The sequence below is a fragment of the Bubalus kerabau genome, chromosome 16 (genome assembly GCF_029407905.1).
Source record: "Bubalus kerabau isolate K-KA32 ecotype Philippines breed swamp buffalo chromosome 16, PCC_UOA_SB_1v2, whole genome shotgun sequence".
Taxonomy (NCBI): domain Eukaryota; kingdom Metazoa; phylum Chordata; class Mammalia; order Artiodactyla; family Bovidae; genus Bubalus; species Bubalus kerabau.
The window spans coordinates 64,153,555-64,180,105 of record NC_073639.1 but is presented as its reverse complement, the minus strand read 5'-3'; the positions used below and the strand labels follow the sequence as shown (position 1 = coordinate 64,180,105).

General features: G+C 49.7%; 2 long non-coding RNA genes across 3 annotated transcripts; one reads left to right on the top strand and one right to left on the bottom strand.

Annotated features, from left to right (window-relative positions):
* Positions 1-540: 540 nt before the first annotated feature.
* Positions 541-4,741, bottom strand: LOC129630248 (uncharacterized). Its single transcript, XR_008703614.1, has 3 exons — positions 4,699-4,741; positions 4,381-4,528; positions 541-1,508 (listed from the first exon to the last, which is right to left on the bottom strand). It is a non-coding gene; the product is annotated as an uncharacterized LOC129630248 (long non-coding RNA).
* Positions 4,742-8,918: 4,177 nt separating this feature from the next.
* On the top strand, positions 8,919-23,675 carry LOC129629976 (uncharacterized). 2 transcript variants are annotated; one of them, XR_008703442.1, is made up of 3 exons: positions 8,919-9,136; positions 17,745-17,958; positions 23,272-23,675. It is a non-coding gene; the product is annotated as an uncharacterized LOC129629976 (long non-coding RNA). The 2 variants fall into 2 exon arrangements; XR_008703443.1 differs by having other exon boundaries at positions 8,919-9,149.
* The last annotated feature ends 2,876 nt before the right edge of the window (positions 23,676-26,551 follow it).

The following is a 26,551-nucleotide window of genomic DNA, read 5'->3' as shown; positions in this document are numbered from 1 at the left end:
GATTATTTCCCCTTATAGGTTATTACAAAATTTTGAGGACAGTTCCCTGTGCTATATAGTAGGTCCTAGAATTATTATTATTTTTTTATAGCTAATAAAAGGCTGAGGCTCTTATGGTTCAGATTGCTGATAATCAAGGCTTTGTGATCTAGAACAATGAAGACTTCATTCAAAGCCTGTCCTGCATTCCCAGTGGGGAACAAAGACACATGCGCCCTCCTGGCAGTGGTAACAAGGCAGTGTCACTCTGTGAACACCAGAAACGAGCATGCAAGCAAATGGCACGTGGAAAAAGAAAACCAGCTAGGCGCTCTCTTGGGTCTAGAACTGGATCTCTCTTGACTGCCTCACATGCAGTTTTTCTGGGCTGGCAAACCTGCTTTCTTGTCCTACACTTGTATACAGCACATACCCAGCCTGTGTGTCCTGCCATATGGCAGTTCACTTCTGGGGGTAGGGAGCAGAGATAAACTGGGACTTTGGGATTAACATACACACATTGGTGTATGTAAAATAGGTAAACAACAATGACCTCCTGTATAGCACAGGGGACTATCCTCAATATCTTTTTTTTTAAACAATTTATTTTTCATTGAAGAATGATTACTTTACAATGTTGTGTTGGTTTCTGCCATACATCGACATATATCAGCCATAAGTACACGTATGTCCCTCCCTCTTGAACTTTGCTCCCACCCCTTGAGGTTTTCACAGAGCACCGGGTTGAGCTTCCTGTGTTGTACAGCAAATTCCCACCGGCTGTCTGTTTTATAAATGGTAACATATATGTTTCCATGCTACTCTCTCCTTTCGTCCTGCCCTCTCCTTCCCCCATGTACTCAAGTGAACTCTTTGGCCAATCCAATAAATACAAGTATAAGTGAATCACTTGAAACTCATGGAACATTGTAAATTAAGCATACTTCAATTAAAAAATGCATTTAAAAAATAAAAAGAAGCTCACTTTCTTGTGAGTGCCTTCCTCTCCTCCCCACCAGGTTAATCTGTGTTCCACCAAAGATTTCACTACGGAAGAGTCAGCCAGCTTACCCACAGAGCAGTGGCTGTCAGGGTCCAGTTCAGTTCAGTCGCTCAGTCATGTCCGACTCTTGGCGACCCCATGGACTACAGCATGCTGGCGTTCTCTGTCCATCACCAACTCCTGAAGCTTACTCAAACTCATGTCCGTTGAGTCAGTGATGCCATGCCATCCAACCATCTCATCTTCTGTCACTCCCTTCTCCTCCTGCTCTCAATCTTTCCCAGCATCAGGATCTTTTCCAATGAGTCAGTTCTTCGCATCAGATGGCCCAAGTATTGGAGCTTCAGCTTTAGCATCAGTCCTTCCAATGAATATTCAGGACTCATGTCCTTTAGGAAGGACTGACTGGATCTCCTTGCAGTCCAAAGGACTCTTAAGAGTCTTCTCCAACACCACAGTTCAAAAGCATCAATTCTTCGGCGCTCAGCTTTCTTCACAGTCCAACTCTCACATCCAGACATGACTCCTGGAAAAACCACAGCTTTGACTAGATGGACCTTTGTTGGCAAAGTAATGTCTCTGCTTTTAAATACACTGTCTAGGTTGCTCATAGCTTTTCTTCCACGGAGCAAACATCTTTTAATTTCATGGCTGCAGTAACCATCTGCATTGATTTCGGAGCCTCAAAAAATAAAGTCTCTCACTGTTTCTGGGAGAAATATCAATAACCTCAGATATGCAGATGACACCACCCTTATGGCATAAAGCAAAGAAGAACTAAAGAGACTCTTGATGAAAGTGAAAGAGGAGAGTGAAAAAGTTGGCTTAAAACTCAGCATTCAGAAAACTAAGATCATGGCATCTGGTCCCATCACTTTGTGGCAAATAGATGGGGAAACAACGGAAACAGTCAGGGTCCAGGCATCTCAAAAATACAAACTTCTTCCTTAGGGTAGCCCTAAAAAGGGGTGTGTGGTCCTTATCCCCATTTTACAGATGGGGAAAATGAGGCATTGAGAGATTGTATTAATACAACTCCCCTCCAGTCCTACATGCTAGCAAGCACTCTTAACCATTATGCTCCACTGCCTTTGGCAGGACGGGTAAATCCAGCTGGGGACATCAGAGTGAGGACGTGATGAGCTCCAGCTCAGGCAGGTCATGGAGGCAGGATCTTGTTTTTCCAGGGTCCATTCAAGGAGTGGAATTCTGTATCTTAGACCCAGATTTTCTCCAGTGCTTGCTGTCTCTCGGGCAGCCCATGGATCTGTGGCCTCTTTGCTAGGGGACTGGAAGTGACAGCTGAGACCTGCTCTGTGATGTGACGTCATGGGAATCTGAGAGCACAGAGGCTCTGAGGTTAATGCCGTGATAGTAATTACTGGCCTCAGAGCATGATGGGGAGGATGAGTGAGGTAGCACAGGAGTGAGGTTGGCACAGTGCCAGGCACTCGGAAGGCACCCAGCATGGTGGTGATAGCTGGTCTCGTTGACTGTTCTGTAATCTGTCAGTGTGTAGGACTAGAACGCAAATTCTATACTCTAGGAGTACCTGATGGAACTGGTTTTTGCAGGAGGGGTGGGGAGCAGGGATGAATTAAGATTTGCATAAACATGTAATGCGAGCCAGGCACCCCGGGAAACACTTGATATATATCATCTCAATATCTTTGCTAGCAAGTCTAGGACCATGACACCCACTTGACAGATGAAGAGACTGAGGTTTTGAGATAAACTTGCTCAAGGTCATGCAGCTAGTAAGTGATGGAATTGCTTCCCATATGGTTTTCTGGTTTCTCCTGCTTCTTTCCTCTCTGTTCTCAGAGTACCAGCCACAGGGATCTTGAGGGTGTAAATCTAGGTCAGGTTATTCCCCTACAAAAAATTCTCCTGTAACTTTTCATGGCAATTAAAGTACAATTTAGATCCCTCCATGTGCCTAGCTTGCAGGGACTTCCCTGGTGGCTCAGACAGTAAAGTGTCTGCCTACAATGTGGGAGACCGGGTTCGATCCCTGGGTCAGGAAGATCCTCTGGAGAAGGCAGTGACAACCCACTCTAGTACTCTTGCCTGGAAAATCCCATGGACGGAGGAGCCTGGTAGTCTACAGTCCATGGGGTGGAAAAGAGTCGGACATGACTGAGCGACTAAACTTTCATGTGCTTAGCAAGGTTTTCCATGATTTGGTCTTTGCTAAGCCCTTGGTCACTATCTCATGCTTCTCTTTCCCACATAGATAAAGCTCAAGTCTTCCCCCCAACCCCTCCCGCTTCAATAGTGAGCACTGTATCAGTTAGCTATTGCTGCCACAACTACTGAGCCCATACGCCACAACTATAAAGTCTCTGCCACAATGAAAGATACTGCATTACACAATGAAGACCCAAGGCAGCCAAATAAATATTAAAAAAAAAAAACCAAAACGATTTATTGAAGTTGCAGCTACCATGTCTGCTGGGGCTGCAATCATCTGAAGGCTTGACTGGGGCAGTAGGATCCAATTATAAAATGGCTCATGCAAACAAACGATAAATTGGCATTGGTTGTTGGTTGGAGGGACCTCAGTTTCCCTCCACTTGAGACTCTCTATGGGTTTCTCGTTCGTGTTTATGACAACAGTCAGCTTCCTTCTGGGTGAGGGATTCAAGAGGGAGCGAGGTACAAGCTACCATGTCTTTTATGGCCTACCTTTGGAAGACGTGGCTGGTCCATCCTTTCTGCCATATTCTAGTCTTGAAGCAGGTATTGGTTTGGAGGAGGGATGGGAAGGGGAGAGATTTTTGCTATACTGTTTCTCTTTGGCTATGTTCATCTCCCCTGCCCAGTTGTGATTTATTTCTGCTGTTGGCAGTCTTGTTTTCTGGAAATTCTTTCATTGGCATGGAAAGGGAGATTGATGATGGCAGGGTGTGTACATTTTGGGGGGTCCTTTTTGGATGTGGGAGCTAGCTGAACCACTGACTGCATATGGCGAAAGGGGGTAGGTACTTTGGGTGTTGAGAATCTCAGGGTGCCCATCTGTGCTCCCAGCCTCTGAGTTGAACAGTTTTAATCTCTTAAACCCAATGGGCTTAGGTACCTGCTATTTGTATGAGCACATTCACCCCCAGGATCACCTTTGAAAGGTGTTCCTATACACATTTTGCAGATGGGAAAACTGAGGCTTGGACTAGTGAAAGGCATTGTACAATTACATGGTTATCTGTTCCTCCCTAACCAATTATCCCAAATTTAGTGGTTAATAGGCAACTGCTTTATTATGTTCACAGATTCTGTGGGTCAGAACTTTGGCCTGCTTCTGCTCCATCATGTCTGAAGTCTTAGCTTGGATGACCTGAATGGTTGGGAGTCATCTGAATATCTAGGGGCCCAGAAACATCAAAGGCTGCTTCACTCACCTGTCTGGCACTGGGGCTGGGTGACTCAAAGGCTGGACTCATGAGGGACAGTTGATTGGAACAACTCCACATGGCATCTTCCTGCAGCTTGGGCTTTCTCACATCATGGCAACTGGGTTCCAAGTAAGACTGTCTTAAGACTGAACACCTAGAACAAGAGAATCACATGGAAGCTGAATGGTCTTGTGTGACCTAATCTTAGAGTAGCCTGCATCACTTGCTAGAATAGAAGGCAGGTCTAAAATCAAACTGGGATGCACAGTGTGGAAACAGGACCAGGGCATTTCTAGAGGAAAGTCATCCCCCACTCCTGCTTACTCCGCCAAAGGATGTTTATTGAATAGGCCACCATAGGGATACCCCAATCAGAATCACTCTGTGGAACTTCTCTGGTGGTCCAGTGGTAAAAAATCTCCCTGCCAAAATAGAGGACATGAATTCAATCCCTGGTCTAGGAAGATCCCACATGCTGCAGGGCAACTAAGCCTGTGTGCCACAACTTCCAAGCTTGAGCGTCCTAGAGCCCATGAACTGCCACTACTGAAGCCCGTGCTCTAGAGTCTGTGCTCCGCAACAAGAGAAACCACCGCAGTGAGAAGCCCACGCACCCCAACTAGAGTGTAGCCCCCGCTTCTGCTGCAACTAGAGAAAGTCCATGTGCAGCAACCAAGGCCCAGCACAACCATAAATAAATAAATAAAAGTAACAATCAAAAAAGATCACTCTGAGATAGAAGTGTATCCATTATACACACACAAACACACACACATATGTATATTTTTTGCAGCAGGAAATCAACCCCAGTTCAATGAACATCAGTAATGATGGTGGTGTAATTCAGTCCAGGTCCAAAGGTCTGAGAATCGGGGGATGTGGGGGTGGGGGGCAATGATGTAAGTCCCAGTCCAAAGGCCCAAGAACCAGAAGCATCAGTGACCAAGAACAGGAGAAGACAAACGTCCCAGTTCAAACACAGAGCAAATTTGCCTTTCTTAAACCTTTTTGTTCTATTCAGGCTCTCAGTGGATTGGCCAAAGCCCATTCACACTGCTAAGGGTCAACTACTTTACCCAGTCCACTGGTTCAAATGTTAATCTCTTCCAGAAACACCCTCATAGACACACCCAGAAGTAATGTTTTATCAGCTCTCTGGGTATCCCTTATCCTGTCAAATTGACAGATAAAATTAACCATCACACACACACACACACAATTAACCATCACACCAACTAACTCTAGGTCATCATTCCCTCTTTTTAAAATTTTGGTTCCTCAACCAGGGATTGAGCCCAGACTCTTGGCAGTGAAAATTCAGAATCCTAATCATTGGACTTCCAGGGAATTCCCCATCATTCCAACTTTGTAACTTTTTTTTTTAACACTGCCTGAAATAAACAGGGGAAAATACATCTGCTGGGGGAGAAAGATGCAAAATAAATGCAACTGGGCACTGAATTGCTGCTGGGGACCTAAAGGTGAGGACTTTCCAGGTGGCTCAGTGGCAGAGAACCCGTCTGCCAATGCAGGAGACCGGGGTTCGATCCCTGGGTCAGGAGGCTCCCCTGGAGGAGGAATCGATAACCCACTCCAGTATTCTTGCTCAGAAAATCCCATGGACAGAGAAGCCTGGCGGGCTACAGTCCCTGGGGTCACAAAGAGTCGTAGATGACTGAGCGACTGGGCACACGCACATCCAAGGCCAAGGCAGGGTACAAACTCTGATGTCAGATGGCTTCCTTGATGACAGTGGTTTCATTCCAAAGCAAGTCAGGGTGGTGACATGACCTTAGGCGGCTGACCCAGAGAGGGGCAAAGCTGGGGGCCTCACGGATGGGACCCGAAGAGGTCCTAGAGAGGAGTACAGGCGTCAGGCAGCGTGGAGAGTTGGCCTCTGGGAGAGGAGAATGGAGGGTGAGTTTACCTTCCATCTCCCCTTCCCCTGCTGATTCCCCAGAACAGAGAAACAGGCCGGTGGGTGTCTTCCTTCCCCCGGTCCACCCTCCGCTGGGGCATCTCTCGCTGGTCCTGGTGAGGGCCACACACAGACACAGAGGTCTCTCTGAAACGGACAGTTAATTATCTCCAGGCCAGGGAGACCTGCAGAATTAAGTTTTTCCGGACTGGACCAGGGCACAGGGGAGGCGGAGACCCTCCCCCACTGCCCCTTTAGGCACTCTCATTTCCTTGCCAGTTTTCTAGAAATCCAGGTCACTTTCAAAGCCTGGGGCTGCAGGCTGCTTGAGCATGGGGTCGCTTCCGAGGTCACTGGTTGGACAAGCAGGTCAATTTTAGCAGGAAATCTACATGTAAGTGATGCTGGTTAAGTGGAGATTCTGAACCAGGGAGTTCTGGCCTCTGTCATGGGCCAGTCTTTCCGCTTCATTTTATAACTGGGGAGCCTAGGTCTTCCGGAAACTAACATTGATTACACATGCACACTCTCATACAGGCTTAATAAATACATCCAAACGTCAGGTATATGGGAGGCCCTTCCAAATATATCTCATTTGCCATTCTCACAACCCGGAGAAGGAGACTTGATAGATATACTTCTTTTTACAGCTTCCCATTTGATAAGGGTTTTTTTTTTTTTCCCCTTCACACATTTCCACCGGACAGATTCCCATTTAATAGATGAGAAGACTGAGTGTTAGAGTGCTTAAGAGGCATGTTCGGGATTGCTCAAGTCAAGTGGGACCTGAACCGTTCTCCTCTGGCCCCCTAGTCCAGTCCTCTTCTTGATTTAACCTCGAACCTCGGAACCCAAAGGGTTGCCTGACAGTAAGCAGCTCCTCTCTCTCACCTGGATTCCCGGTCAGAAAAGGAGGAAGCGCTGGGCCCTCCCTCCGTCCCACCCAGCCACCCACCCGAGGTGCCATTAAAGTTAATTGTTTTTACTGCTAGTTTTACATCGTCTTGTAAATCTTTTTACGACATGGCCCAGGAACACCGAGCTGTGCGCAGAACTTGGGGACAAAATAAGAGTTTGAATACAGAAGCCTGGGTCCCACAATTACCTGGAGGCTGTAAGACAGGGGTGCCTTTGGTTCTTCCCTGACCCGCTATCAGTTGGAAGACCCCCTAACAGGTCTCTTCCAAGTGTGGCTAGGGCTGAGCCTACGCATGCGCATGTGTGCTAAGTCACTTCAGTCATGTCTGACTCTTTGTGACCTCATGGACCATAGCCCGCTGGGCTCCTCTGTCCATGGGATGCTCCAGGCAAGAATACTGGAGTGGGTTGCCGTGCCCTCTTCCAGGGATCTTCTCGACCCAGGAGTCAAACCTGCGTCTTGTGCGGCTCCTGCTTTGCAGGTGGATTCTTTACTGCTGAGCCATCGGGGAAACAAACCCTAGAAGGTGGAGATCCTTTGCCCCTCCTCCATCAGCTGGACAGGTATCCCTCTTGAGCCTACATTGTGGAACCTGCCAGAATCTGAGACCCCTAAGCTCTGATTCCAGAGCCTTCGGAAAGGCTGGCTGGGGGGATAGGATGGGGAAACTCCAGTGCAGAAAGCAGGGCGTTTGGGGCACTGGGTCTCTCCCAGCTTCAGGAACATGAATCTGAAAGGCAGGTGTTGAGGTGGACACACATTCTAGGCTGTGATGGTCCTGGAGACCCAGGTCTTTCCTAGCTATGTGTGTGTGTGTGTGTGTGCTCAGCCACTCAGTCATATCCAACTCTTTGTGACCCCATGGGCTGTAGCCCGCCAGGCTCCTCTGTCCATGGAATTTCCCAGGCAATTCCCAGGCAATTGGAGCGGGGTGTCATTTCCTTCTCCAGTCGTTCTCATAATCTTTTCGGGGGCCAGCACCCGCACACTTGTCAGAAATGCAAGTTCTCAGGCCTCACCGCAGACCTCTGGGGGTGGGGGCCTGGAAATCTGATTTCAACAAGCCCTGTGGGGGACTGGGATGCTCCTTAAGGTTGGAGAACCACCTGTAGAAAGAATCCAGGCGCAGGCTTGGGAGTGAAGAGGCAGGGTTTGAGTTCTTTTGCTAAAAATGAGGCTTTGGCTTGGAAACTGTAGGAAACTCAGTGGCAGGGTGGGAGGGCTGGGAGGGACAGGAGAGGAGTGGGGAAATAGGCCACTTAGGCCGCCGGGAAGGATGACGACCAGGGAAATACACCAGAGCGCTGACAGGGCATCTGAGGTCGGAGGCTGCGGGCTCTACCCCGGGGCCGATCCAGTTCAGGGAGGTCAGAAAGGCAGCTCGGAACGCGCCCAACCGGGACTGGAAACGTGTGAAACTCTCGGTTCAGCCCGATTCCGCCTCGTCCAGGCAGCTTGTCTTGGGGGCACCCTAACTTCTCCGAACCTCAGTTTCCCCATCTTGGGGATCACTGAAGCCGGAAGTTGTAGAAGCACCTAGGAAGCTACGGGGTCCTGCATCCGGACCAGTTTCCGGCTTTGCGCTCCCCGTAAGTTACAGAAAGTCCCTCTGTCAAGATCCCGCCGGTCGGCGAGGGGAGAGGGGCGAGGGGCTGCCGGGATTCCGGGCTGCGGCGACTGATCTTTTCCGAGAATCCTCCACTGGCGGTGCCTTCGGGCAGTGCGAGAGGGGCGTGAGGTTAACTTCCAGGCTTTTCCTTAAAACGTCCGGCGAATAACCCGGGTGTTTGCATAATTAATGAGTTGCACAGGAGGCTCAGCGCGGGGGCCCTGACTTGGAGAGCCCGGGTGCGGCGACGGGGACCCAGTCCTGGAGCGCAGGGCGCACCGCCTGGGATTAGAGGTCGACACTGGCCTTCTCCCAGGTGAAAGAAAAGGGTGAGGATGGGAGGATGAGGGGTGGGGAGGGTTGGGAGGTGGGCTTTCTTGCCTCTGGAGGGTTCAATAGGCATTCCAAGTGCTCTTTGTTTTAAAATTATTTTCTACTGAAGTATAGTTGAATTGCAATGTTGTGTTCCAAATGTTCTTTGAGTAAAATCCAAACAATGACCCGATCTCCAGTGAATATCAGTGATGGCGTGCTCTCCCCTCTGCTTGCCTTTCAGGACTGAGCTTTTGTTACGTCCCTGCCAGCAACATCCAGTGGGGAGGGTCCTCCCCAGGACCCTAGACCCAGCTTGGGTTCGAGATCAGACCACTCTCCCCATCTCCTCTGGTTTCCAGCGGGCCAAGCTCGTGGAAGGAGAGGGGACCAGAGAACTCTGACCTCCCCAGTTGGAGGAGATGGAGGTTGGGCCAATTTACCCTCTCCTAGACCCCAGGTCCGGACAGCCGGAGGGGCCTTGGCCTTGCCCTGGGGCCTTGGCTCACCCCCTTCCCTGCGGCCCCCCTACCCCATCCCTGCCAGGCTTTGAAAAGCGCCTTTTACGAACTTTTCCATTTTCCTTCTGGAGGCGTGTTTGTTCTCAGTCACCTCGCTCTGTTTTATGAGCTTCAGAGCTGATCTGCACGTTCTTCCCTCCGTGTAATTTCAATTTGAACTCTCCCCGGAGCGGCCTTTTCCCTCTTGCAGGCTGCCAAGTCGTTTGAAGGCTGCACAAACATTCTTCCTCTCTTGCGTCCCCGGGAATCAGGGTCTACACCCGCGAGGGCGGGTGGAGGCGGTTACCCCGAGAGTTCCGCTGGGTTGGAGCCCTTCAGCAGACGCCTTCCGATTGATGGTTGGCAAGGATGGACTGGGAGAAGGGAAATATTTGAAAAACTGGCCCCGTGGCCCCTCTTTTTTTTTGATGTGGCGTGTGTGTGTAAACACCCCCAATCCATATTCAAAGTCTTGGGAGTGAAGATAGAGGAGGTGCACAGGGATTAGGGATGCGGTGATGGAAACTTGCACCTTCTCTCCGTTAACAGCCTGGTTTCAATTTTCATCTGGTTTCCTGGCAAGGTGGGATTATCCCCACTTTACAGATGAGGAAAACTGAGGCTGAGGTTGGTTTCCCATCCCACCCTGTTGGGATTCAAGTTTTAGTTTGAATGAACCCTTTTCATAACAATACTTCTCTGGACTTATGGCTTACATCAGTAACTGCCCTTACGACAACCGCCCTTCCTTTGTTAAGTACCTATTTTGTGCAAGGCACCGTTCTAAGCCACTGGCTTTTTCATTTCTCCCAAATGTTTCTCACAGTGACTATATGAACTATGTTCTTAACACATGACAGTAAAGTGTCATGGCACAGAGACGTTGTCACCAGCCCCAAGTCACATACCAAGGGAGACCGGAGCCAGGAGTTGAACTCAGAGGCAGGCACTCCTAACCATCAGTATCCTGCCTCTGGGAGAGCCTTTCCCAGCTCTCTTCTGAGTCACATGAAAGAAATCCCAGGATTACTGTCCCTGGGCTGCATTTTCCTCCCCAGGGTCACGCGGAGGCAAACAGGAGGATGGGGGTGGAACAAGGGTTACATAAGGCAGTAACTTCAAAGGTGGTCACCACTAGGGTGCACAGCCCTGGCTCTGGCTGCTTAGCCAGCGGCACAAGTCTACACTGCGGGCTCTCCACCCACGGTCTCTCACCTACCTCTCTGTAGTCCAAGGACTGAGCTGGTGGTGGAGGCAGCTGAGGGCTGGAGGTCTAGACGTTGAAAGTAAGGGAAGCAGAGATCAGGTGTTGATAATCAGAGTAAAAATAATGATACCAGACGTTGTTTATTGAGCACTGTGCATAATATATGGTTCTAGTCCCTTTAAAAGGCACAGAGAAGTTAAGTCATTTTTTCAGAGTCACACAGCCAGTAAATTCCCAGCTTTAGACACCCTCCAGTAGGGAGGAGGCTGTTAGTGGGGACTCACTTCATGTAAATGTGGCATATTCTGCTGGAAGCAGGCTCTGATTTTATCTGAAATGAGCTACAGCACAGAATGAGAGGATCTCAGGACAGTTGGTGCAGCCGGCATCCAGGTGGGGAAACAGGCCTGGAGAGGGGTGGAGGATGTCCTACAATCCCACATCGAGTCAGGAGGGCAAACAGAGGTAGAACCCCCTGGTTCTGGGGCTCAGCATCTCCCTCCCACGCCACGGTGCCTGCCACAGCCCTGAGGGAGGAAGCAAGGGAAGGGCCTGAGACAGACCTGGGATTTTCCTTTTGTCCTCAGCCTACTGTGTGACTTTGTGGAAGTTGCTCAACTTCTCTGGGCCTCAGTTACTCCAACTGCAAAATCATGGCGGTACAGGGGTTAGAGTGTACAATTGCTGAGTCATCGGTGATCATAATATTCGTATATACTTATCAGGTCACAACCAAAAAACAGATTCAGAACCAAGCAGATGGAGTTCCCAATCCCAGGGTTCTAGGAAAGCAGGCTCCCCATGCTTTTGGAGAGGGGGTGGCAGTGGGGTGCTCCCTGGATGCCTGAAGAAATGCTCTTTCTTTGACAGCCCAAAGGCTTCTTCTTCTTTTTTTTTTTTTTTTAATTTTTGGCTTCATCATGCAGCATGTGGGACTTCAGTTCCCCATCCAGAAATTGAACATACGTCCCCTACATTGGAAGCATGGGGTCTTAACTACTGCACCACAAGAGAGGTTCCCCAAAGGCTTCTTGATCACAGCCCAAGGATGGGGTATATGGGCTTCTACAGGAGAAGTGGGTTTTAATCCCAGTGATGGGATTCCTCTGAGGCCTCCTGCCCTTGGGACCACTGAGCCAAGGGTGGTGGGTGGGGGTGGGGGGGCACGGGGGGTGGCAGGGCGGGGCTGGAGAGGGAAGGTCTGTACTGGAGTAATTAACTTTGGCCTGGAGTGTCTCTAAGACCCAGTAGCTCTGTGTGCTAATGCCTGCATATATATCCAGCCAGAGTGACTTATGTGAATACTTGTTTAAGGCCCACATAGACATGGTACACCCCTCCTCTCCTCAGCCTCTCCTCCTCCCCCTTCTTCTTTCTATTATTAGTATTAGTGCTAGGGCTACACTTTTTCTAGCAGCACAGTAAGTCAGCTGTATTGCAATTTACTGTATACCATTGAGAGTCAGAGACGTGAAGACACTTGCTCAAGGTGCTCAGCCAGTAAGTGGCCCAGAGACAGACAGGTAAAAATAGAGGGCAGACAGACTTCCCCAGCAGTCCAGTGGTTAAGACTCTGAGCTTCCAATGCAGGGGCCGAGAGTTCCATCCCTGGTTGGGGAACTAAGATCCCACATGCCATGCAGGGCAGCCAAAAGATTAAAAAAAAAAAAGAGGGCAGAGAGAGGAAGTCGAGGGAGTAGGCACTGTGACAAAGAAGAGAATTCCCATCTCCTTGCCCTAAATCTGACACTGAACTGGATTATCCTTGATTTGATCACAGACACCCAAAGACACCTGGGACACAGAACAGGCCCAGGAAGTGGGTTGTTCCCGGATCGAGGGCTATTCCTTAGGCTGTGATCCACAGCTCCAGAAATGTGCTGATGGCTGCTTTGGGGGCTGATTTATGTTGGTATCTCCATTCCTGGTGACTCCCTGGGGCAGCAGAGTATTTCATTACAGAGATCTCAGACTTTCCTATTCTGTTCCAGGAGCTGGGAGGATAAAGTGTGTGCTAAGGTGGGTGCTAGTGCCTAGGGAGGCAGATGGAGGCAGCCTGAGGACCCAGCTGATGCGAGGATCCTGGGATGCAGGTTTCAGTCAATGAATCAACTACATGGTTGGACTGCAAGGAGATCCAACCAGTCCATTCTGAAGGAGATCAGCCCTGGGATTTCTTTGGAAGGAATGATGCTAAAGCTGAAACTCCAGTACTTTGGCCACCTCATGCGAAGAGTTGACTCATTGGAAAAGACTGTGATGCTGGGAGGGATTGGGGGCAGGAGGAGAAGGGGACGACAGAGGATGAGATGGCTGGATGGCATCACTGACTCGATGGACGTGAGTCTCAGTGAACTCCGGGAGTTGGTGACGGAAAGGGAGGCCTGGCGTGCTGCAGTTCATGGGGTTGCAAAGAGTCGGACACAACTGAGCGACTGAACTGAACTGAACACGGGGAACCAGACACTCCACCGAGGGAGGCTGGAGGCAGGGGCAGGTGGCAGTGGATAAAACCACTGTGCCTTCAGTTAGAGTCAGATGAGGCCTGAGGTATTATTTTCAGACCTAGAGAGGGGCTCTGCTTGGTCAAGGCCACTCGAATCAGGGATGGAGTCAGGGTTGGAGTCAAGGGTGGGATCCTGCCTAAGAAGGCCTGGAACTAGCCTTTCCCCGCTTCCCTGTACCTAGGGACTGGGACAGAGGAAGCGGTGGTGGTGGGGTGCCTCCTTCGTGGCGCCCCCCTTCCCCCACAATGGTGTCGTCGGGGTGGTCCAGACTCAGCTTCCCTGTGCCCTGGCGCTCCCGGGGCGGCGGCGCATTTTTCCGCATCATGGGCTGGAGAGATGGCCCAGCTTGCCTGGGCTGGGAAGAAGGAAGGGAAAGCAGGGCCTGAAGGGCGATGCGGGGGTGGGGGGAGTGTAGGAGGAGGGAGCTGCGAACAAAGGGGCCCCGTGCACTGGATCGGGCAGGGCTGCTGAGTGACGATCCGCAGGCGCGCGTGGTGGGGCGGGTTCCCAGGGAGGCGCGGGGGAGGGGCGGGGGGCGCAGGGAGATGCAGAGACACACACCCACACAGAAGAGAGACCCAGGCTGAGGGGGCAGAGATGGACGCCCCCGAGATCTCCTGAGATCGGGAGAGAGAAATGCCCAGAGGAGAGAGGGAGGCAGGCTGGGAGGGTGGTGGATGGAAGGAGAAACACACGGAATAATACTGACATATAGAGAAACACTGCTGCTGCTGCTGCTGCTGCTAAGTCGCTTCAGCCGTGTCCGACTCTGTGCGACCCCATAGACGGCAGCCCACCAGGCTCCCGTGTCCCTGGGATTCTCCAGGCAAGAACACTGGAGTGGGTTGCCATTTCCTTCACTGGGTAGAGAGAAAGCAGAGAGGAGAGAGACTCAGGGAGGGAGAAACGGAGAAATAGACTTGGAGAGACGGAGAAGGAAGCCTAAACCAAGAGAGGCAGGGAGAGAGACAGTAGAGAGAAAATAAAGACCCAGAATTGATACAGAGATAGACAGACATTGTGAGTGGGAGAAACAAACAGACCTGGAGAGACAAAGAAAGAAAGACAGAGAGACAGAAACTGAGCAGAGACCGATGATCCAACTGGTCGATGAGACTTGTAGCCAACAGGGGACAGAAAACCACATTGATCTGAGGTCTACTGTGCATTGGTCCATGGCTGTCCTGGCCTGATTGGTCCAGGGTCAGGGGACATTTGCCCCCTCCAGGTCCCAGCATAAGGGTCTTTAGGGGTTAGTTTCTTTTCCAGATAAAGTGTTTTCTGTCAGTGGTTTAAATGACCTGCCAACCCCAGCACACCCCATCTTCGATTTTTAAATGCCATCCTGCCACCTCTGGGGTGGGCATCTGAGGGTGTGTCTGTCCCCAGGCAGGGTCTTGGGGACACTCCTCAGGCCCTCAAGGGACTTTATGTCCAGCTTCAGGGACACCCTTGCCTGCACACACGCGTGTGAACAGGGTCATGCAACCTTTCCAAGATACAAGCATCTTCATCACGTATGTTTGCACATACCCTCCTGGAAGCTCACCAGACACACACACACACACACACACAATACTCACTGCAGCATACACATGTGAATTCACATTCAATATTTGTTGAGAATCTGTTACATGCAAAGTGTTAGACTCAGCATTAAAGATAGAAAATGGAGTAGGAAAATTTTTATTAAAGAAAGAAATTTGAGGAGGAAATGGCAACCCACTCCAGAATCCTTGCCTGAAAAATCCCATGGACAGAAGAGCCTGGTGGGCTGCAGTCCTTGAGGTTGCAGAGTTGGATGCGACTAAACACGAAAGATAGAAAAATAAGACAATGAAAGGGATCTCTCAGTCTTCCTCTGTAGACAACTGTGCCAGGGAGGCTGCTGGGGCCCTGGGCGAGGGGACTGTCCCTCTGTCTTTGGAAATGCCCAGGGTCAAGTCTGTGGTGTGGTAGAGAGGTCCAGCCCCCCACTGTCATCAGGGCTAATAGCACCCACCTTAGTCCGGGTGAGGGGCCTCCCCAGGTATGTTTGGTGTTGTGTAGTCCCTCAGTCGTGTCTGACTCTTCTGCGACCCTATGGACTATAGCTTGCCAGGCTCCTCTGTCCACAGGAATTCCCCAGCAAGAATACTGGGGTGGATTGCCGTTTCTTTCTCCAGAGGATCTTCTCAACCCAGGGATTGAACCTTCATCTCCTGTATGACAGGTGGATTCTTTACCACTGAACTACCTGGGAAGCCCCTCCCAGAGTACAGATTCTTTCTTCATCCCCAAAGCCTCCCCACTGATACAGGGATTCAGAGGACTGAGGGTCCTGTCCCTGCATCAAGTCTCAGGCCTGCCCCCCATATCTGCTTCTCTGGGGGAAGTCAGACATAGGAGATTGTCTCCTCCTCCCAAGTTGGGAGCACTCCCTCCCCCAAAGGGGATCCTGTGAGAAGTGGGGGAGAAGTTGGATTGCCTTTTACATTGGATTGGCCCAAAAGTTCATGTGGGTCTTCCCGTAAGATGGCATGGAAAAACCCGAACCAAATTTTTGGCCAACCCAGTACTTGCCCCAGCATCTTGGGAGGGCATGCACATCCGTCCAGCTGGGCTGAGGGTAATGATCAAACCCAGTGCCTGCTTCCAGTGCTGGTTGGGTTTTTCTTTTCATTCCACTTCATACGTCCTAGTGATTGAATAATGATTGAATGGGTCTCCGACATTGGAGGCAGATTTGACTGGGTAACAGAAAATGTTTATTGAGTGCCCACTACACCAGGGTGCTTTGCCAAGTGCTTTGCAGATACTGCTCAAAACAACCCCATTATGTGGAAGGGATGATCGTGAGTCCCATTGTACAGATGCAGAAACTGAGACCTGGGGAGGTGAAAGCTTGTGCCCGAAATAGTATGGCCGGAAGAATTCATGCCAAGGCAGGCTGACTCCAGAAGTCAAGCTTTTGACTTACCTGGAAAACCAGTGGTTAAGATAACTGTGCTGTGGCTGCAGGGGCTCCAGTTTGATCCCTGGTTGGGGAACTAAGATCCTGCATGCCTCGAGGTAAGGCCAAACAAAACAAAACGAAACAAAAGAGCAGAAGTCAAGCTTTTGGCTAATATCCACCCCTGGAGCAGATAGCTGTAGCCTATCTCTGCAGCCTCAGGAAGTGGGCAAGAGGGGGAGATTTGTGTGTGCTTGCGAGTATGGGTGTCGTGGGTGGTGCAGATTTCCGGGGTCAGCCAGCAACTGCCCTGGGATTCCAACGGCAGAGGCCCAGCCTGGGGAGAACTTTCCAAAGACCAGCCATTTCCTCTGGGCTGCTCCAGGGGCCTTGCCCGAGCCCACCAGCTCATTTAAGCTCTGCTCTGGTCCCGCTGCAGGACTACAGAGCGGCCGGCTCCGCGCCCAGTTTGCCTGCCGTGTAACAGGATAGTTTATATTATACCGCCGAGCAGAAATAAAACTACTGACTCAAACATTGCAAACAGATGCCGCCGGCCAGAGCCCAGGGTCCGCGGCCAGATGCTGTTCTGAGAACCCTGGGAGGGCAGAAGCTGGGAGCCTGGTCCCTCCAGACCCTACAGGTTGGGGCGGGGGCTGCTGCAGGGGGAGGTGTGGGGTGCTGCTAAGGGGCTTTCGGAAATGGAGGGGGGCAGGAAATGAAGAAGGAAAGAGGGGCCCATCTTTCCTTTCTTGAACTTTCTTCAAGAATTCTGCCAGTTCGCCACTTGAGACCTGCCCGTTTCTGGATTTTAATGGCCTTTTCTCCCAGGCAGAGGTGAAAGAAACCCAGGAAGCCTCCTGGAAATCCCATGTGAGTTCTCCTCAAATACCCCCAAATAAACATGCTCTGAGTGCCCTAAACCCCCTTCTAAGAATTTTGCCCCTAAGCGCTCAAGAGAGTTCTAGAACTTCCATCTCCTAATTATCTCCCCCCACCTCCACCCACGTCTGCTGCTTCATCTGCTAGACTGCAGTCAACCAGGACCTTCTTAAAACCTGCCAAGTCCTGCTCTTTCTCCTACACCTTCAATGGCTCCCCATTGTCCACCGTAGAGTGTCTCAAAGGGTGGTCTGAGGAGGGCATCAGAGTTCCCTGGGATGGTTCCCAGGGCCTCACCCCTGGGTTAAGGAATCCACCTCTTTAGGGGCCTGGGAATCTGCATTGTAAACAATCTGAAAGGCTCTCTGGAAGGAGACTAGATGTAATTATTTGTTTAGAAAAATGAGCACACTGTAGAGCCAGTCAGGTGATGTCGAGTGGAAAGCGGGTGCAGCCCTCCTCATGCTGTTTATTCAGCAGGTGTTTGGACCACCTATGGCGCGCCGAGCACTGAGCTAGGGGCTGGATCCCTGGGATCCAGTCTGGGCAAGGTAAGTGAGGTTCTGGTTGTCTTGTATTTCCAGTGACTTGGCAGAAAGAAGAGCTGGACGTTGACTAGAAGGTTCCAGAAGACATCATGGGGAGACATCTCAGGAAGGAAAAGTGAATTATCCACAAGGATACAGGGGCGGTGCTCCCCATCGAAGGCTGGCATCAAGAAAGACTTTGAGGTCAGAATCCAGACACGGGATTGGAGGTGCTGATGAACTCTGCTGCGGCACAGACTTTGGGGAGAAGGTGAGAAAAATGAGGAAATGGGGCACCCCTGCTCTCTTATCTTCGCGTCTCTCCTGCACACTCCGAAGGTAGGGACCTTATCTCCTCATCTTCCCAGTAGCCCCTGGAGGTGCCCACAGTGGTCTGGAAATGTTTGTGGAATGAATGAAAGTAAGGTGGTAGGGGAGGAAGGGGGACATAAAAGACAAAGAGGAGAGGAAAGAACAAAAAGAATGAATAAGGAGGGACTTCCCTGGTGGACTAGAGGTTAGGACTGTGCACTTCCACTCAAGAGGCACAGGGTCCATGTTCTGGTCGGGGAATGAGGATCCTGCATGCCTTGAGGTGCGGCAAAAAAAAAAAAAGAATGAATAAGGAGATAGAAAAAGAGGGGAAGAGACAACCAGGTCTCCTGGTTAGTTCATAAACCCCAGAAGTGATTTGGATGTATGTGTGCCTGAGTGTAGACAGGAATCCCTCGAGAATATGAGGGTCTGATTTTAGAAACCAAGGCATCTAAGAATGTAGAAGAAGCCCCTTCCGTATGGTCCATTGTCTCCTAGGGGAGGAAGAAAGGAAAGGAGGCTGATGTAAAAACTGGGGATGGGAATTCCCTGGTGGTGCAGTGGTTAGGACTCTGCGCTTCCACTGCACAGGGTTGGGGTTTGATCACTGGTCTAGGCACTAAGATCCCACATGCCTCGAGGTGTGGCTACAAAAAAAAAAAAAAAAAGGAATTAAGAACAATAGTGGGGGTGACAATGGGCATGTGGAGCTGACCTGGCTGGAGATTCATATCAATGAGGGCAGATTTGTATCAATAGAGGCTACCAGGGACAAGGCAATTGTGTGTGTGTGTGTGTGTGTGTAACAGGCAGAGACTTTCAAAGCAATCAAAATAACTCTGATGAACACTCTCTCCTACCCTCTTCCTCGTGAACCCCATTTCCTCCCAGTTGAGGCTCAGGGCAGACACGCCTGAATGTAATTCTAAGAGGCAGGGGAAGCCTGAGCAATTATTTGTACACTAAAAAAAAAATTTTTTTTTAAGCCCTCAAAGATACAGGCGTGCTCCAGGCTTGGAGGCCCTGACCACCCCATCCCTGAGCGTGCCTCCCTCCGCCACCCCCATATGGTCTGGCCTCTATCTTCTGCCCGCCTGTGACAGACAAACCAGGCCAGGCACCCCCCAGAGACCACCCCCTCCCCAACCGGAGGCCTGTCCCCTCTGAAACTGATCCCGGGTCTTTGGATCTAATTTGTTTCTCTGTCTGCCGGGTTTGGGAAGAGGGGGGGCGGTGGTCTGGCCTGGAGATGTAGTGGTCACAGGTGACATCAATCATGTCTGCGTCTTCCCAGGGACGGGGGTAGGATATCAGAGAGGTGACCAAGCATTTGCCACATGATTCAAATCATCTCAGCATTGATTAATTGGGTTCATCCTGAGTTTCTGAATCATAACAACTGTTTTTCTCCTTCACCTAACGTCAACAGACCCTTAAAGGGGAAGGATCCATTTACCCGCGACCTGTGGTATGTTGAACGGATCAGCTCCCATTAAATGTTAAATGCTGGATGAGTCTTAGACAAACTCGATTTGCTCGGGATACTTTTCAAAGGTTGGGCGATGATTAGACATCTCTCTCTCCGCCTCGCCCCTTCCTCTCCGGCTTTTTCCCTGGGATGTGTTTTGGCTTCGGCCTCTGGCAGATGGGATGCTGGAACGTGTGGGCTGATGCAGAGGGTCCTTGGGGGTGGGGGGTGGAGACGGGGTGGCGGCTGAGCCCCCACAGGCTGTTTAAGAGAGATACAGTTTCTGAAAAGTTTAATAAGGCAGAAAACAATCCGGATGCCAAACTTGCCTTCCAAAAGTTAAATATCCGGAATGTCTCCTGCCCCTAAATTAAGGAGAAAACAGCATTTCCCAAATCAAAAAAAAAAAAAAGAGAAGTAGTTTTCTAGAGAAGAGAAATTATGTTTTTGCACTGGCATAGGTTCTGAAAGCTAAATAACCCAGTATGCTTGGCCTGGAAGCAAAATCCAGCTCTGAGGTGATCGGTCCATGAGTGGAGGGGTCAGGGAAAAAAAAAAGCAAAAACAAAGCTCAGGTGAATTTCCAGTTGTCTTTCCTACATGTGAAAAGAGATGCCTACCTTGGTGACACAAGGCTGTGTCACCTTGGACAAATCACTGTGTTTGTCCGAATCCCAGTTTTCTGACATCTCAGTTTATAGAAAGAGGATGAATCCTAGTCACTGATCTGTTGAGAAGTTTAGATGAAAGAAGGTTAATGAAATAGCTCAATAAATGCAGAGGCTTGATAGGTTAAATGGTGTGTGTTGAAGGCAGGGACGGGGCTGTGGCCGGAAGACCCTGGTGCATCGTGTGTGTGCATTCGTTTGGTTCACAGAGTTTCAAAATGTAGATGTGCTCCAAGATTTCACCAAGGGGACAGTTTTGGCTGTGATAACTGGTGGGAAACCTGGCAATGGAGATCAATCTGTGAGTGTGGGCTTGGCAGCCCCCAGTAATGTTGGAAGAGCGAACTAGAAATTGATTAGCGTGTCTGGAAGGTTCTCAGGGAGAATGGAGGCTCTTCACCCCCCACATAGCAAACCTCCCAGGAATCTCCCCATCAGCAGTATTTTCTCTCCTAATACCACGTTCAGATACTTGAAGTGACCTGGGTCCTCTGTGATGCCAGTCTCGTCCTTAGTGATGGACAGAAGGTGACTGAGGCTTTGGACAGTTTCACCCATCCACTGTGGCTCTGAGTTAGGGTGAATCTTCCCTGCCTGAGCCTTGTTTCCTTGACTGCTGCTGTTTCTTCTGCTAAATGGTTTTGTGGAGTAACTGGGCTTTCCTGGGAGACATCGAAGGGGGCAGATAGATCACAGGGGGAGAAGGAGAGGCAGAGGTGGAAAGAGTGCAAAGACGGAAGGACATGAGAGAGAGACACCCAGACACAGAGAGAAAGAAACACAGGAGAGAGAAGGACAGAGAGGAAAGGAGAGGGAAAAAAAGGAGAGAGAGACAGAGAGAATTACCCCCACACAGATAATACAGGGGAAAGGAGCCAGGAGAGGGTCAGAAATACCCGGTTGTACCTGCAAAGAGAAACAGAAACCCGAAGACACAGCCCTACAAGGAAAAAGACGGAATATACAGAGAGCTAATGAGTAGGCAGATATGATACTTGAATTGTCATATCTTGGACTAGTAGGTGACTGATCCTGACTCTCTTTTCTCTCCCAGAACGTGGAATTCCCTATCAGCATCGCCAGGCCTTCAAAGTCCCCTGCTTGCCTGGTGCCCTGGGGGCCACCGCTGGGATATCACAAATTAGACCTCAGGGCTGTGAGGCAGGATTACATCAGGGGAGGGATGGACAGGGGGGAAGGATCAAAGGCGTCCAGGGCCCTGGTTTCATTGGCAGGACTCCCAGTGGGGCCCACAGGCCTGAATTCCTGGCGGGACCCCCAGGAAACATTCTGATGGGCAGATAGAGCCGTTGCAACCGCAGGCTGCCTCCTCCCTCCCCCTCTTCCTCGTCCTCTGGCTTGTTCCTTGAAATCAGAATTGGGGGTTTCTGAATGCTTCCCTCAACTTGGGACAGCAGGATCTGTTCTTCTAAGGGACCCCCGTTCATTCTCGAGTCTCAGTTCCCTTGTGTGTGAAATGGACATTCTAGTAACAGGCGGGGATCCCGAGTTGTCTGAAGACTCAGTGGAGTGATGTTAAGTATTCAGGAGGGAAAACAGAAGGAGAAGGGGAAGAAAAGGAAGAAGAAGAATATGGTGAAAGGGGATTCCCTGGTGGCTAGTGGTTAGGACTTGGTGCTTTCACTGCTGGGGCCCGGGTTCAATCCCCGGTCCAGGAACTAACATCCTGCCAACCAAAACAGACAAACAAAACCCCAGTGTTTTGTTTGTTAAGTTTCAGGAGGCAGAAAGATGTGCTGTTTTGGAGTGAGACACTCTTGGGATTAAATCAAGCTGTCTTTCCTATAGTTGTTCAGTCACTAAGCTGTGTCCAATTCTTTGTGACCCCATGGGCTGCAGCACGCCAGGCTTCCTTATCCTTCACTATCTCCCTGAGTTTGCTCAGACTCATGTCCATTGAGACGGTGATGCTATTCAGTCGTCTCATCTTCTGTCGCCTTCTTCTCCTGCTTTCAGTCTTTCCTGGCATCGGGGTCTTTTCCAATGAGTTAGCTCTTTGAATCAGGTGGCCCAAGTCTTGGAGCTTCCGTTTCAGTCTTTTCCTGAGACTTAGTCTTCTGCTGTGTAAAAGGGGGATCCTAGAAAGAAGTCTCGCTGCATAGCCATGGGCTGTAAACCATCACCCGTGTTCAGCTGAGCCCGGGGCCCAGTGCCTAGGAAGCACGGGGCCCACGGCGGCTCCAGGAGACAGAAGCCAGATTGCTGCCCAGACAGGGGGTAATATATGGCATCTAACTCCGGCCGAGAATTGAATTCAACCTCAGCTGGAGAATTAGAACATTGTGATTAGAAACAAGAGGGGAGAAGGGACAAAACAAGCTGTCTTCAAGTGCATGATGACAGAGCACAGACTCTCCTGGCAGCCCCGGGGGTGGGGGTGGAGGGGGGAGCTGGAGAAAGACAGGGCAGATCATATTAATAACAATAAATTATATCTGCACAGTGATTTATGGCTCTGATGCGCTTCCCATTATGTTGTAGTAAGTGCCTTAGGAAGGGCGGACTCCTCTGATGACGGTCACGGCCCTTTTAATGTCGTGGCTGCTGTTAGTGACAATGATGTGATCTGCGTTATCATTGATGTGATTTCTCCTAGTTTTCGAATGGGGGAAACTGAGGTTCAGGGAGAACGGATAGCTTGCCCAGGGAAAGAGTTGGCCCAGGATTTAAATCCAAGTTTTGTCCTCCTGGATCTTTTCTGGCTGCTTGTTGGAAATGAGATAGTCTGTTTTTTGTGCTGTCATTTTATCTCCTCTGTGCCCCCCGGGGAGCCTCAATTTATTCTTTCTCATGGTAGACAATTGGGTCTTCTTCTCTGATTGTCCTCCAAGGGTGAAGAGGCCCAGAGATTCCTCCTGTTGAACCCCAAGGCCCTCCATCTGCCTAACCCACCGGCACTCCATCTCCACCCTTTATTCTCACTGGTGGGAATTCCCAGCAAAGAGGGCATTCTCTCCAGTGGCTGCCCATTGCAGGGTCGGGCACGGGTGACTCGGATATGGACTTGAACTTCCAAGTTCCCCCCACTTAGCTGGCCTCACGTCTCTCTTTGAACCCAGCAGTAGCTGGTTCACCGTCCTCTCTCTCTCTCACCTCCTGTCCTTCCCTTCAGGAAACCTATCGTCCCGATGAACGACCGCGTTGATTTGGCGACCAGGTTCACTTGGCGTTTGCAGAGTGAGCTATTTCAAGAATGTGCAGATTCAGTCCTGGAAATGGCCTAGGAGGAGACTGGCTGGGCTTCAGAGGAGCAGAACAAATGAGCTCCCCCTGCCCACCCCCCTGCTCCTTGCACCCCATCCTGCGATTTCCTTTGTCTCAATCCAAAATCCCCCTTTACATGATCCTGGAGGCTTCCTAATAAAATAGAACTGTAACTTTATCTAAGACGATTGCAGCACATGTAGAATGGATAAGGTGTAATTAATAACAGAAAATAATGTTTCTCCCCTCCTGACCTCTCACCCCCATATAAGTGTCTTAAGTTTTATGACAGCCGGGCCCAAAATGAGTGTGTGTATGGATGTGTGTGCATGCGCCCGTGTGTGTGTGAGTGTGTGGTGCATGTTCCAGTGTGCGCATCTGAGCTGAGCCTATGTGGGGCCAATACGTCTGTCTGCTGAGTATTCACCTAGCCCTGACTGGAATTGGTTTATGTTTCTGGGTAGACTGGCCTCTTGCTGAACCCAGGCACTGCCTGAAATTGATCTGATTTCTTGAAGTCAGGATTTGGTCTAGATCTTGAAATACCCTGTATCTATTTCTATGCAAAACTTGGGGCAATGCAGAAGCTGAAGAATGGAAAAAATAAAGGGGTGAATGTGCGTGTGTACACACACATACACAATCTTTTAGATGATCTAGTATGTTTCAGAACCCTGGTGGATTCTGAGGAGGGTGTATTGATACTTCTTTGGGCAGGAAACCAAGACCTACATTGGCTTTGATGCTGTAAACCATGGGACATACAAGGGTCTCCTTATGCAAAATGCTCTCTTAAGAAATTGCATCTCATGTGGGGCTTCGCAGGTGGCTCAGTGGTAAAGAATCTGCTTGCGAATGCAGGAGATGTGGGTTTGATCCCTGGGTCTGGAAGATCTCTTGGAGGAGGAAGTGACAATCCACTCCACTATTCTTGCCTGGGAAGTCCCATGGACAGATGAGCCTGGTGGGCTATAGTCCACGCGGTCAAAAAAGAGCTGGACACAACTGAGCGACTGAGCCCTGAGCATGCTCTTTGTCATGTAGCATCATCCACCCTGTTCATCTGAGAAAGAAGTGTGCTTGGCCCAGTGAGGAAGCTGGAGGCTGGAGGAAGCAGGGGAAGGGATGAAGGGACTCCCATCTCCAGATCACTGCAGACTGTTGTCTGCTTTGGAAATTGAAGGGTGCATGCACCCATCCCATTTGTCTTCATGGTGCTACAGGTATGTTCCCTTTGAGTAGTATTATCTTGCTTTAAAGGTCACTGTGCTGGCCCAAGCTCTTGGTTTCTCATGATTCATTACGTTTGATGCTCAACTGTTGGAGAAGTCTCCGCAGCGCCAACCTCCGGGTTAATGGAATCCACACCAGCCGCGAAGCCCGGTAACTTTGAATCCTCCCGGGATGGGGAAATCTGGGCAGGACGCAGTGAGCTGCCTCTTTTGATCAGTAGTGCCGATGTGAACCCGAGGTCACGCATGTTGGGGGCCCTGTGCGTGAGTCCTGTGAGACAGCGGCAACTGGGCCCTCTGTCTTCCTTCCCACCTCAGGCCTGGGGAATCTTGTTTTCCATGGTTGCTCTTCTCCGGGCTGACTTTTCTGGGACCCCTACGGCACCAAAGGGACTTGGGTGGGAGGGGAAGATCTGGAGCCTTAAATCATTTGAGAAGACCCCTCTGTCTACCCCTCTGGCCTTCCTTTCTTCCATTTCTGGCTCTTTCAGCCACAGATAAAACCAATCCCGGCTCCCCCAGGGGACGCCGGCTCACCAATGTTAGGTGACAGGCTGGATCTGAAGGGAGATCTCTTTCTCCCCAGGGGAGTCGTTGGGATGTTGAGTTCTTTTATGGGCATGCTTGAACTCCAGAGAGCCCCCAAACTGACAGCCACCTCTGCTCAGTTGATCATATATTTTCCCGACATTTTGTCATTCCATCAACCTTGCCCAAATGCTTTGGCCTGCCATATTTTTATGATCCTTCTTCCAAGAGGAGATCCGTGGAGAGTGGGTCAGCATGATTTATCTCTGAGGAGAAGGGATGGAGAGTTTCTTATCTCTGGTATCAGGAGGTGGGATTTCCCTCTTATCACCCTGTGTCTTTTGCTTTGGGGTTTTAAATGCAATACCAACGGGTTGGATTAAGCAATTCAGGGAGTTCTTGAGGCTTCCAGCTTTGGAAAGTTGACGATGACCAGGAATTGAGGACTCCACTGTCTCCTAATTTTACATCCTCCTAGTTATTTAAAATCACAGGACTCCAGTCCTGGAGTTTGTTGTTGGGACCAGAAGATCTTGATTGGATTAAAATATTTCCCAAGAGGAGGTTTGGAGGCTTTGGCAAAGATAATGAGAGGAGCAGCTTTTCAAAAACAAAACTTGAAAAATTAAGCAAGTAATATATATTCATTACTGGAAAAAAGTAGAAAAGACAGATAAGGAAAAAAAATTACCTGTAATCCCACCCCATGGGGCTTAGTATTCATATATTACCATATATCTTTCCAGTCTCCTGGATATGGTATATGAATTCTAAATGAAAATAAAGAGATTGCATATGTTGCTAATGACAGCTTTTATTCACAAAAATTATATATACCTATTGTAAAATATTCAAGTAATATGGAAAAGAACAAAACCACCACCAACAAAATCTTACATTGTAACCACTATCTACCTTCAGGTGAATATCTTTCTAGATACTTTTTCCCATATTGTTTGATAACTGCTTTAAAAATTCTTAATATAGGGAATTCCCTGGTGGTCCAGTGGTTAGGATTATTCACTTCGACTGCTGGGGACTCTGGTTTGATCCCTGGTTTGGGAACTAAGATCCCACCAGTTTCCCAGTACAGCCAAAAAAAAAAAAAAAGTGGTACAATTACAAAAAAAATCTTAACATAGAATTCACTTCTCCCTGCCAATGAATTTGTCTCTACACCATTATTTCTTAGGGGTAGAATTGTGTTCCTTTATAAAGATGCACCAAGGTTTAGCTAATATATAAAGAAGGCTGAGTGCTGAAGAATTGATGCTTTTGAATTGTGGTGCTGGAGAAGAAACTCATGAGAGTCCCTTGGACTGCAAGGAAATTAAAGCAGTCAATGGGAAGGAAATCAACCCTGAATATTCTTTGGAAGGACTGATGCTGAAGCTGAAGCTCCAATACTTTGGCCACCTGATGCGAAGA